Below are 14,151 nucleotides of genomic sequence, written 5' to 3'. Positions count from 1 at the left end.
TGTTTAGGAAGTGTTAATTCCCAGGATGAGGAAAACTTCAAATGCCACAATTAAATAATTGTGGCAAAGGAAACCCAGCTTCCCCTAGAGCTGTTAATTTAATGTTAGTTATAGCAAAGTCACAGACATTTATTATGGGAGACAGAATGAGAACTTGAACATGAATAGTGGAATCTGTGATCTTGGGCATTCTTTTGCTAATATGATAGCAAGATCAGAGATTCTAAGGCTGGGGGCAGCATAGCGGTGGAAGTTCTGGACAAATAAAATCTGAAGTGCCACTACCACCATATTAACCTTATCCAGACAATCCCCACATCAGATTTAATCAATGATCCTCACTTTAAATATAGCATTATAGAAAAGTAGTCAAAGCCAAAGTAAGTTTATTATCAAAGTAGGTATACGTTGCCATATACTACCCTGTGATTCATTTCTTGTAGGCATTTACAGGAAAATAAATACTATTGAATTCATGAAAAGCTATACATAAATGAAGATTGACAATCAATGTGCAAAAACAAACAAAAAAGCACTGAAACATGAGTTGTAGAGTCCTTGAAAGTGTGTGTGTAGTTTGTGGAATCAGTTCAGAGTTGTGGTGATGCAAGTGATCCATGCTGGTTCAGTACCTTGATGGCTGTAATGTAATAACTGTTCTGGAAGCTGATGTGGGATCTAAGGCTCCTGTACCTCCTACCTGATGGTACTACCATGGCCTGGATGATGGGGATTCTTGATGATGGATCCTGCTTCCTGTGACACTGCTCTACTTGAGTGTGCTTAACAGTAGAAAGGGCTTTTGCCTGTGACGGACTTCTTTATTACAGTGTCGCCAGATCTTCCTCTTATATGCCCAATCCCCAATATGGGGAACAATCGCGGCCAGAATAATACTTGAGTGCCAGTGGATCTAGCGTCAGTAAACAAAGGAAGGGGTCCTCATGAAAAAAATCTCTCTAGCTTTTATCTCTGTTTCTGTTGAGGCACAGTGAAAACTACAGCTCTTTCCAGTTTGAAAAAAAAAACTTCTTCATGTTTAAACTTCAACTTCCTCTTTGATAGTTACCTAAATCTGCATCATTCTGGCTCAGGAGAGTCAACTATAGGTTTGACCTGCAAGCTTACCAGATATGCAAGTTATCCCAGTGCCATATCACTTGACTGAAGGAAAACTCTCCACCTTGACTAAAATAGTTTCCATCTAAGGACGTTCCATTTATAGTTTTGTACATTTGGTACAGCCTCAGAAATCCCACGAAGGTACTTAATTACTTCTTTGCATTAACTTCCCCATCTCATAAACGCATAAGAAATATAATCTGTTAGGGTCAGATGTTTTCTTGTACTTGCTCTCCATTCAGTGACCTCTTATATGATCATGGCCTCAGCACCACCTTTTCACACATTCATGATAATTCTCAACTACGCTCAAAAATCCTTCCAGTGCAGCCTTGAATGTAATCAATGACTTCATTTCCACATCTCCCTGGAGTAAAAAATTTCAGAGAGGCATGATCTCTGATAGGATAAATTTCTTCTCAACTGCATCTTAAATGGGTGTCCTCTTCTTCTGACACTAATTTCCCATGACTGGAACATTTTCTTAGAATCTCTGTTGCCAAGCATCCTCAGAAACTTCTGTGTTTTGGTAAGATTGCATCTCATTCTTCTAATTTCCAACAAGTAATGACCCAACCTGTTCAATTTTCTCTCATGAGGTAATCTAGTCAGCATTCTCAGCAAATGCAAAACTTAAATAAGAAGACAAAACTTCCTGCAGAAATCCAGCTGCAGTCTCACTGAATTCATGAACAGCTGTTACTTGACCTCACCTCACTTTTGTACTCTATCCCTTTGAAATGAAGACTAACATTACTTTTGCTTCAATAATTACTTGCTGTATCTACTCACTGATTTCTTGTGCTTCCTGTAAAATGAGACTCTGATCTCTGATCTCTCTGTATAGTAGCATTTAAGTCTGCTTCCATTTAAATAATATTCTTCTTTTCTATTCTGCAGGAATCAGTAGCTTCTTATTTCCCACATTATATTCATTTACCAAACGTCTTCCCTTCTTTATGACCTTTTCACAATGTTCTTTCTGGTGTATCTTTGTACCATGAACAAATTTAACTATAGTATGCTTTGTCTCTGTCACGGTCAATACAGCTTATAAGTAGTTAAAGCCCTCATCATATGACAATCTCAAGAAAACAGAATTACTTCAAATGGTCTTACTTGATTTCACCAATGCCTTTGACTCCACTGGTTGGAGGTACTGTGGCACACCCTTCTCAAGATGATTTTCTGGCTATCCTCAAAATGACATCTCCATTTCATGCATTTTATGTACGAATTTCCTGTTAAGATGGCGCTATTCAATGCGTGTGACAGTTCTCTGGTAGTTAAAAAGTTTAGAAATCCGACTAAAAACATCACTGAAATCATCCTTCCTGAGGAAATCTGACTAAAATCATCACTGAAATCACCTTTCCTGAGGTAAATTGTGTTAAATTATTGCCACAAATAGTGAAGAGTCACTGTCTCTGGAATTCTCATCCACCAAGAGATCAGACACCTGAGTTGGTTCATTGCCCAACACCATATCCAGCATCACCTCTCCTTCAGTCAGCATCTCCCCATACTGTGTCAAGAATTCTTCCTGGACACACAGAACAAATCCACCCAATCTAAACCTTTTCCACTAAGGAGGTGCTAATCAATATTAGGGAAGATAGGTGGAGCAGCAGGTAATTTTGAGGAAGTAGAGATGCAGCAGAAGGACTTGGGCAGATTAGGAGAACGGGCAGAGAAATGGCAGATGGAATACAGGGTTGGTAGGTGTATGGTTGTGCACTTTGGTAGAAGAAATGAAAGGGTTGTCTATTTTCCAAATGGAGAGGAAATTTAAAAAACTGAGTCATAAATGGTCTTGTGAATATTTGTGCAGGATTCCTTAAAGGTTAATTTGTAGGTTGAGTCTGTGGTAAGGAAGGCAAATGTGATGTTAACATTCATTTCAAGAAGACTAGAATATAAAAGAAATGTTGAGACTTTATAAAGCCCTCATTTGGACTATTGTGAGCAGGTTTGGGCCCTTTATCTCAGAAAGGATGTGCTGAAACTGGAGAGGTTCAAAGGAGCTTCATGAAAATGATTCCAGCATTGAATGGATTGTCATATGAAGAGGGTTTGATGGCTCTGGGCCTGTATTCACTAGAATTCAGAAGAATGAGGGTGACCTCATTGAAACCTATTGAATAGTGTAAGTCCTTGAAAGAGTGGATGTGGTGAGTATGTTTCCTATGGTGGGAGAGTCTAAGACCAGAGGACATAGAGTCAGAGTAGAGGAGTGTCCTTTTAGAACAGAGATGAGGAGAAAATATCTTTAGCCAGAGAAAGTTGAATCTGTGAAATTCGTTGCCACCGGCAGCTGTGGAGACCAAGTCTGCATGGATACTTAAGGCAGAGGTTGACAGATTCTTGATTTGTCAGGGCATGAAGGGATACAGGGAGAAGGCAGGAGATTGGAGCTGAAAGGACAACTGGATCAGCCATGATGAAATGGCGGAGCAGACTTGATGGGCCAAATGGCGTAATTCTGCTCCTATGTCTTATGGTCTAAGTTGAAGTCACCCATGATAACAACCCTGTTACTTTTGCACCTTTCTAATTCCTGATGCCTCCTGATCTGTTCCTCAGTGTCTGTTCTTATTGTGGGTCTATAGAATAGCCCCAATAAAGACATTTCTCCCTCTTGTTTCTGACTTCCACCTGCACTGACTCAGTAGAAAATCCCTCTTCAACGTTTTCTCTCTCTGCAGCTCTGATACTATCCTGATCAGCATTACCACTCTCCCACCTCTTTTACTTCCTTCCCTGTCCCTTTGACATATCTACAGCTTGGAACATTCAGCAGCCATTCCTGCCCTTGAGACAGCCAAAACTACGTAATGGCCTTCAAACCCTTCAAAGTGGAGAAAGAGCTTTTGGAGTAGAACTGAGGACAATGAGTCCATACAGCAAGAGGCCCAGTGCAAGCTGCAGAAGGAAAAGGCCACCTCACATGTTACCTAGTCCCTTGCCCTATCTGCCTCATATATTAAACTGTCAACACTTCCTTCATATGCCACCTCAGTTCCCATAAACATGGCAAGCAAAAAACTGATCTTCAATAATGAGGGATTGCTGAAGAACAACAAGATAAGAAATGATTGAGACACCATCATTGATCCCTGTTATACAACTCTATGGATTTCCCTCCTGAAATTGTAGAATTCTCAATATACAGGCATCTAGCTGTGGTGTGCTAATAACTTACACCTAAACAAGAGCATTTACTCTTAATATGACACTTTAACTGAAAGCTTTTTGGCAATCAGTATCTCCTACATCGGCTGGTTCCCCTTCATTCACTCAGCCTGTTAAATCCTTGAAGAATTCTAATAAATCTGTCAAACTTGATTTCTCTTTACTGAAAACATGTTGACTATGTTTAATTCTAAACAGTCCATTCCCACTTCCTTTGTAAAGGATTCCAGCATACTTCCACTGGTGTATGTTATTTAGCTGGCTTCTAACCTTCTGCTTTCTGTCTCACTTCTTGAATGAAGGTGCTACATCGACAGTTTCACAGAAGACTTTCACAGAATTCTGGAATATCACAACCAATGCATCTAGTATATGTATTGGGAGGCATGGTAGTATAGGAGTTAGGGCAGCACTATTAAAGCGCCAGTGACCCAGGTTTAATTCCACTATTGTCTATAAAGAGTTTATATGTTTTCCTCATGACTGCATGGGTTTCCTTTAGCACTCTGGTTTCCTCCCACATTCCAAAGATGTGTGGGTTAGTGGGTTAATTGAGTGGCACATGGCCATTGGTTTGGAAAAGTCTGTTACCGTGCTGTATTTCTGAATTTATTTATTTATTTATTTATTTGTTCATTCATTTAAATAAATAGAGAGAGAGAGAGAGGGAGAGAGAGGGAGGAAATAAATAAATAGATAGATAGATAGATAGATAGATAGATAGATAGATAGATAGATAGATAGATAGATAGATAGATAGATAGATAGATAGATAAATAGATAGATAGATAGATAGATAGATAGATAGATAAATAAATAAATAAATAAATAAATAAATAAATCTGATTCCTTTCACATAGGAAAACACTGGCCATTAAGTCCAAGGCATGTCAGTATTTAGTTACATTGTTTATCCAAGTTTATCCATGTACACCCAGGTGCAACATCAACATTAACATATTCAACTTCAGTGAACATCAACTTGGTCAACCATCTCACAAGATCACAAGACAAAGGAGCAGAAGCAGACCATTCGGCCCATCGAGTCTGCTCTGCCACTCCACCATGAGCTAAGCTATTCTCCCATCTAGTTCCAATTTCCGGCTTTTTTCCTATATCCCTTAATACCCTGACTAATTAGATACCTGTCAATCTCCTCCTTAAAAACCCTCAATGACTGGGCCTCCACAGCTGTATGTGGCAACGAAATCCATAAATCCACGACCCTCTGGCTAAAAAAATTTCTCCTCATCTCTGTTTTAAATGGGTAACTTCTAATTCTAAGACTGTGACCTCTTGTCCTGGACTCACCCACCAAGGGAAACAGCCTTTCCACATCTACTCTGTCCAACCCTTTCAACATTCGAAATGTTTCTATGAGATCCCCTCTCATTCTTATATACTCTGACGAATACAATCCAAGAGCCGATAAACGCTCCTCATATGTTAGTCCCTGCATTCCAGAAATCATCCTCGTGAATCTTCTCTGAACTCTCTCCAACATCAGCACAGCCTTTCTAAGATAGGGGGCCCAAAACTGCATACAGTATTCCAAATGGGGTATCACCAGTGCCCCATACAGCCTCATCAACACCTCCTTACTCTTATACACTATTCCTCTCGAAATGAATGCCAACATAGCATTCACTTTCCTTACTGCCGATCCAACCTGGTGGTTAACCTTTAGGGTATCCTGCACTAGGACCCCCAAGTCCCTTTGCACTTCTGAATTTTGAATTTTTTCCCCATCTAGATAATAATCTGCCAGATTGTTTCTTCTTCTAAACATTATATCTCATCTGCCATTTCTTTGCCCACTCTCCTAAACTGACCAAGTCTCTCTGCAACCTTTCCATTTCTTCAACACTTCCTGCTCCTCCACCTGTCTTGGTGTCATCCGCAAACTTAGCCACAAAACCATTTAATCCACAATCTAAATCATCGATATATAGTGTAAAAAGAAGAGGCCCCAACACCGACCCCTGTGGAACACCACTAATAACCGGCAACCAACCAGAATAGGATCCCTGTATTCCCACTCTTTGCTTTCTGCCTATCAGCCAATGCTCCACGCATTCCAATATCCTTCCTGTAATTCTATGGGCCCTCATCTTATTAAGTAGCCTCTTATGCGGCACCTTATCAAAGGTCGTTTGAAAATCCAAATACACAACATCCACAGCCTCTCCCTTGTCAATTTTATTCGAGATTACCTCAAAAAATTCCAGTAGGTTGGTGAGGCAGGATCTTCCCTTCATGAACTCATACTGGCTTGGGCCTATTTTGTCATGCACCTCAAGGTAATTCATAATCTCATCCTTGAGGATCAACTCCAATAATTTTCCAACTACCGATGTCAGACTAATAGGTCTGTATTTTCTTTTTGCTGCCTCCCCCCTTTCTTAAACAACGGAACTACATTTGTGATCTTCCAGTCTTCTGGAACCGTGCCAGAGTCTACTGATTCCTGGAAGATTATTTCCAATGCCTCCACAATCTCCAAAGCCACCTCCTTCCGAACCTGTGGATGCACTTCATCCAGTCCGGGAGACTTATCTATCCTTCGTCCATTTAGCTTCTCAAGCACTTTCTCTCTAGTAATCTTGACTGTACATGAGACCTCTGGCTATCAGGTGTGTTGCTAATGTCTTCCACTGTGAAAACTGATGCAAAATACTCATTTAGTTCCTCTGCCATCTCTTTGTTACCCATTATAATTTCTCCAGCATCCTTTTCAACAGGTCCTATATCTACCTGTGTCACTCTTTTACTCTTCATATATTTAAAAAAACTCTTACTGTCCTTTTTTATGTTAATTGCCAATTTCCTTTCATAATTCATCTTTTCTTTCCTAATGACTTTCTTAGTTTCCTTCTGTAATTTTAAAAAATTCATCCAGTCCTCAGCTTTCCCACTAATTTTTGCTTCCTTGTACACTGCCTCTTTTGCTTTTATTTTAGTCCTAACTTCTCTTATTAGCCACATTTGTGTCATTTTTCCTTTTATGATTTTCTTTTTTCTTGGAATATATTTTTCCTGCAATTTCCTTATTTCTTGTAAGAATTTCATCCAATTCTGCTCTACTGTCCCTCCATTCAGCTTACTTTTCCAGTCAACTTCGGCCAGTTCCTCTCTCATACCACTGTAATTTCCTTTGTTCCACTGAAATATTGATACACCTGATACCAGCTTCTCCTTTTCAAATTTGAAACTGAACTCGATCATATTATGATCACTACTCCCAAGGGGTTCCATTACCTCTATCTCTCTAATCACCTCAGGCTCATTACACAGCACCCAATCCAAAACAGCTGATCCCCTGGTGGGATTATGGACAAGCTGCTCCAGAAAGCAATCCTGTAGGCATTCTACAAACTCCCTCTCCTGAGATCCAGTATCTTCCTGCCTTTCCCAGTCCACTTTCATATTAAAATCTCCCATAATTATCTTGATATTTTCCTTCTGACATGCTTTTTCTATTTCCAGCTGTAACTTGTGGTCCACATCCTGGCTGCTGTTTGGAGGCCTGTATATAACTGCTATTAGTCTCTTTTTACCCTTGCCATTTCTTAACTCGACCCATAGGGATTCTACTTCTTCTGATCCTATGTCCCTTCTTTCTTGGTTGTTAATTCAGCGAGCTTGAGGACCTTGTTAGCTCATGTCAGAACAACAGTTTCATAGATCATTGCTCACCTTTTGACCCAATGCAGTTACACTACAAAGGAAATTCTACCTTCTACTCTTACTCCATTTCAATAAGCAAACAGTTCTTCAATATTCAAAGTTAAATGTTCAAAGTTCTAAGTAAATTTATTACCAAAGTACACATATGTCATCATATACAACCCTAGGTTTTGACTACAACGGGGTGAGGGAGGAGTTGGCTAATGGGGATTGGGAGCACAGGCTATTTGGTAGGACAGTTAAGGAACAGTGGAATACTTTCAAAGAGATTTTTCACAGTGCTCAACAAAAGTATATTCCAAGAGAAAGTAAGGACAGTAAGTGTGGGGAGAGCCAGCCTTGGATAACTAAGGAAATAAAAGGTAGTGTCAAATTAAAAGCTTGTTTACAAAGTTGTAAAGAGTAATGGAAGACAGGAGGATTGGGAAAATTAAAAAGCAACAGAGAACAACTAAACAAGAAATAAGGAAAGGGAAGATAGAGTATGAAAGTAAATTAGCGTGAAATATAAAAACAGATAGCAAAAGTTCTTCTAAATATATAAAGTGGAAGAGAGTGGCTAAAGTCAATGTAGGCCCTTGGAAGTCGAGAAGGGGAAATTGATATTGGGTGATAAGGAAATGGCTGAAGCATTGAACGACTATTTTGTGTCACTGTTCACGGTGGAGAATACATCTAATATGCCAAAGAAGGATGTTATGGACGAAATGGGAGGTGAGGACCTCGATAAAATCACTGTCACTAAGGAGATAGTGATGAGCAAACTAGAGGGCCTGAAGGTAGATAAGTCCCCTGGCCCTGATGGGACGCATCCCAGGGTGCTGAAGGAATCGGTGTTGGTAATCATTTAACAAAACTCTCTAGACTCTGGGCAGGTCCTGGCGGTTTGGAAGACAGCAAATGTCATGCCAATTTTTTTAAAAGGCTGTAGGCAAAAGACGGGCAACCATAAGCCAGTTAGCTTAACATCTGTAGTCGGGAAAATGTTTGAAGCTGTTATTAAGGAAGAAATAGCGAAACATTTAGAAAGGAGTGGTTCCATTAGACAGATGCAGCATGGATTCAGAAAGGGCAGGTCCTGTTTGACAAACTTATCGGAGTTCTTTGAGGACATAATGAGTGCAGTGGATAGAGGGAAACAGGTGGATGTCATATACTTGGATTTCCAGAAGGCATTTGATAAGGTGCCGCACAAGACACTTATAAATAAGATATGGATGCATGGTGTCAGAGGAAGTGTATTGGCATGGATAGTGGATTGGTTAACCAACAGAAGGCAGAAAATTGGTATAAATGGGTGTTTCTCTGGTTGGCAGTCATGGTGAGTGGGGTGCCGCAGGGACTGGTGCTGGGCCCGCAGCTGTTTACCATTTACGTTGATGATTTAGAAGAGGGGACTGAGTGTAGCATAGCAAAATTTGTTGATGACACTAAACTGAGTGGAAAAGCAAATTGTACAGAGGATGTGGGGAGTCTGCAGAGGGATACAGATAGGTTAAGTGATTGGACCAAGGTCTGGCAGATGGAATACAACGTTGGTAAATGCGAGATCATCCACTTTGGAAAGAACAATAGAAGAGCAGATTATAATTTAAATGGTGAAAAATTGCAGCATGCTGTTGTGCAGAGGGACTTGGGAGTGCTTGTTCATGAATCACAAAAAGTTGGCTTGCAGGTACAATTGGTTATTAAGAAGGCAAATGGAATGTGCACCTTCATTGCTAGAGGGATTGAATTCAAGAGCAGGGAGGTTATGCTGCAACTATACAGGGTACTTGAGGCCACACCCGGAGTACTGTGAGCAGTTCTGCTCTGCATACTTGAGGAAGGATATACTGGCTTCAGAGGCAGTGCGGAGGAGGTTCACCAGGTTGATACCAGGGATGAAGGGGTTAACCTATGAGAAGAGATTGGAGTTGCCTGGGACTATACTCTTTGGAGCTTAGAAGAATGAGAAGGGATCTTATAGAAACATACAAAACTTTGAAAGGGATAGATAAAATAGAAGTAGGAAAGTTGTTTCCATTGGTAGGTGAGACTAGAACTAGGGGACATTGCCTCAAGATTCAGGGGAGAATATTTAGGACAGAGATGAGGAGAAACTGTTTTTCCAGAGAGTGGTGAATCTGTGGAATTCTCCGCCCAGGGAAGCTGTTGAGACTTCCTCACTAAATATATTTAAGATACAATTAGTTAGGTTTTTACATAATAAGGGAATTAAGGGTTATTGAGAAAAGGCAGGTAGATAGAGATGAGTTTACTGACAGATCAACCATGATCTTATTGAATGGCGGGGCAGGCTCGATGGGCCGGATGGCCTACTCCTGCTCCTATTTCTTATTATTATGTTCTCTTGTGGATATACAAAGTAAATCCAAGAAGCATAATAGAATCAGTGAAAGACCACACCCAACAGAGCAGACAAACAGCCAATGTGCAAAGGACAACAAACTGCAAATACAGAAAGAATAAGAGTACATAAATAATTAACAAATATTGAGAACCTGAGCAGAAGAGTCCTTGAAAGCGAGTCCATTGTTTGTGGGAACAGTTCAGTGATGGGGCGAGTGAAGTTGAGTAAGTTATCTATTCTGGTTCAAGAGCCTGATGGTTGAGGGTTATTAACTGTTTCTGAACCTGGTGATGTGGGTACTTTCTTCCTGATGGCATTAGTGAGAAGAGAGCATGTCCAAGTGGTTGGGGGTCCTTGATGATGGATGCTGCTTTCTTTTAACAGTGCTCTGTGTCGATGTGCTCAACGGAGGAAAGGGCTTTACCCGTGATTGTCTGGGCCATATCCACTATTTTGTAGGATTTTCAATTCAAAGGCATTGGTGTTTCTATACTAGGCCATGAGGCAACAAGTCAATATACACTCCACCAAACATCGGTAGAATTTTCCCAAAGTTTTGGATGACATGCCAAATCTTTGCAAACTTCTAAGGAAATAGAGGTGCTGCCATGCTTTCTTCATAATTGCACCTATGTTCTGGATCCAGGGAAGATCCACTGTAATGACAACACTGAGGAATTTAATGTTGCTGACCCTCTCCACCTCTGATCCCTCGACAGGGATTGGCTCATGGACCTCTAGTTTCCTCCTCCTGAAGTCAAGAATCAGTGCCATGGTCTTGCTGACAATGAGTGAGAGGTTGCTTTTGAGGCACAACACAACCAGATTTTCAATCTACCTCCCATATGGTGATTTGTCACCAGCTTTGATTCGACTAATAACAGTGGTGTCGACAGCAAACTTAAATATGACATTGGAGCTGTGCCTTGCCTCACAGTCGTAAATATAAAGCTAGCAGAGCAGGGGGTTAAGCACGTAGACTTGTGATGCACCAGCACTGATGGAGATTGTGGTGGAGATGCTGTGGCCGATCCAAACTGAGCATGGTCTGCAAGTGAGGAAACTGAAGATCCAATTGCACAAGGAAGTATTACAGCCAAGGTCTTGAAGCTCATTGATTATTTTTGAGGGGATATAGTGTTGAAAGCCAAACTGTAGTCAATAAAGTGCATTCTGATGTATGCACCTTTGCTGTCCAGATGTTCCAGAGATGAGTGAAGAGCCAGTGAAACGGCACCTGCTGTGGACCTGTTGTGCCGGAGGGCAAATTGGAACAGATCCAAGTTGCCTGTCATTATTGTGTGTTATTCAGTGGTACAATTTGCATATGGAACTTCTGCAATGCAAAGCAATTTCTAGGAATTCAGAAGCTTCTAAGATTGGTGCCTGAAGCTTCAAATCCTATTTCTCTAATGATCACTGGCTTAATTTCATATAGTTAAATCAGAATTCATCAATGTATGGTTATTGAAATCATTTAGTTTCAAGGTAGGATATTGTTACAATTAGGCAGCTCATAAAAATACCGCATGATACTTTCAGGACATCTTAACCTTTACTTTCACTTAATCATATTACAGCTGAAGAACAAGGTTCACATCTTTAAAAGAATTTAACAACCTTATTCATATTCTCTCCACAACTGCTGTGTATAAATGCATAACATTATTTTAGTTCTCCAGTTAGAGTCTGTGGTTATTTTGCACACTTTGGATCAAATAAGGATTACTCCAGTTCTATACTATTAATCTTCAAAGTAATGAATTTTCTGTATAAAAAAATCTAATTTTTCTGATATCTACAAGCAAGATGCAAAAATTAAAATGAATAATTTATGAGCAATGAGAAAGTGACAAAGTAATATTTCATGTGGTCTATTTGATTGTATCATTGCTCTCCAGAATCAGAATCAGACTTTAATCGGCAAGTACCTATGCACATACAAGGAATTTACCTCCGGCAGATGTTGTCTCTCTGCTCATAACAATAATAATGATAAATATAAATGAAAATATAGATTATACATACAGGTAGTGCAATCCAAGTAATAGTTAGCCGACAGTTAACCGGCAGTTAACTGTTCAGCAAAGTGACCGCTGTAGGGAAAAAACTTCTCCAGTGCCTATTAGTCTTAGTCTGGAGGGATCTGAAGCGCCTACCAGACGAAAGTAGATCAAACAGTCTGTGCGCAGGATGGGAGGAGTCCTTTATGATGTTCCCCGCCCTCTTCTTCAACCTGGAAGATTTCAGGTCCACAATAGAGGGCAGGGAGGCTCCAAAGATGCGCTCGGCAGTCCTCACTGTGCGCTGTAGTCTGGTTCTATCCTGCTTGGTGGCGGCTCCAAACCACACAATGATGGAGGTGCACAGGACAGACTCAATGACTGCAGTGTAGAACTGCAGCAGCAATTCCTGAGGCAGACCGTATTTCCTCAAGAGCCGCAGGAAATACATCCGCTGCTGGGCCTTCTTCAGGATGGAGCTGATGTTCTGCTCCCACTTCAGATCCTGAGAGATGGTGGTTCCCAGGATCAATACTGAATGGAGATGTACTGAATAGTTGAAATCATTCTCAAAATTGTTATAGGAAGCTAGGAAGTGGATTCCTTTTTTTTGATTCAGTATTTTTTAATGGGCTAAAATATAAAGTTAATAAAAATTAATTAAATTACACCAGGAACATCATTATAATCTATAGGGATTGACATGGACTTTTCTGACAGGTTCTAATGAAACCTCCAGGTGGAACTGACAAAACAGCTGGTGGAAACAACACACAAACACCTTTCAAATTTTGTAAAAGTATAAAGCGTGCTACATGTCTGGAACATCACTGATTTTACTTTTGGAGTCTATTAACTACTCTGTTTAACACACAACTGCTGTATCTTAGAGCATTACAACCAACATCCAAGATGGATATCTAGAGATTGGATTCATGGGTATTCTACGACTGTTTTGTAATATCTGTGCCCATTTCTCACCCATTGAGAAACTGGACTATTCCAGTCACAATTCTCCTTAACACTGGCTTCATTTCTGAACTCCTGCTCACAGATTCCTAAGTTCTGGGCCCAAAATTGACACTGATTGTGGTGTCTTGAAGCTACCATATTCAAGAGGAGATGTTCTTACTAACCATCAAATTCATGACTTTTGTGACTTCAAACTTGGGAACGGGCTGCATCCTTTTAAAGGACCAAATTGCCCAAAGTCTATTCATTCTAATTTACTTATTTTTTTAACTCTGAGTAGAGCAACTTTACTAAGCAAGCATTTTTAGCTATATTCATTTTTTTGCAAAGGAAGCATGTTTCATCTGTGTGTTTATTCCCTTTTCCTGCCAAGCGCTATAAGTTCTATTAGATTTAAAAATGAGTGATCAGCACATTGTTTGATAGTCCATAACTAGTGGTCATTGCAAAGCTTGAGATTTATCACAGTAAATGTTAAAAGCATTTGAGATAAAGTCAGGAACATATTTTTATATAGAGTCCAATTACTGCATCAGGCAGATCATTCTCAGATGGAAGAAGAAAGGGATGTGAAAGAAAGAAAAGATGCAGTATGGCTTGACTAGAATTAATCTTCTTCATCAAGTCAACTATCAGAGATGTACTTTCAAATTAAGGAAGATCCTCTTGAAATTTTCTTTCTATCTTCAATCATTCTCAGATAATTTTCCTTTTCAAAAACCACTCTAGTTTCTAGTGGAGTGCTCCTGCCTTGTGAAATTTCTCAGCACCTATATCTTGTTATATTTAATACCTTGTTAATAAGGGAATAATTTTCTGTGT

At 40.0% G+C, this 14,151-nt stretch overlaps 1 protein-coding gene across 2 annotated transcripts in view; it reads right to left on the bottom strand.

Annotated features, from left to right (window-relative positions):
- The window catches only part of LOC140736017 (cadherin-4-like), a 693,508-nt gene that overhangs the window by 58,278 nt on the left and 621,079 nt on the right, over window positions 1-14,151 (bottom strand). The window lies entirely within an intron of this gene.

This window comes from Hemitrygon akajei, chromosome 11 (genome assembly GCF_048418815.1).
Source record: "Hemitrygon akajei chromosome 11, sHemAka1.3, whole genome shotgun sequence".
NCBI lineage: Eukaryota > Metazoa > Chordata > Chondrichthyes > Myliobatiformes > Dasyatidae > Hemitrygon > Hemitrygon akajei.
Note: the sequence above shows the minus strand (reverse complement) of the source record. Positions and strands in the feature narration are given on the sequence as shown.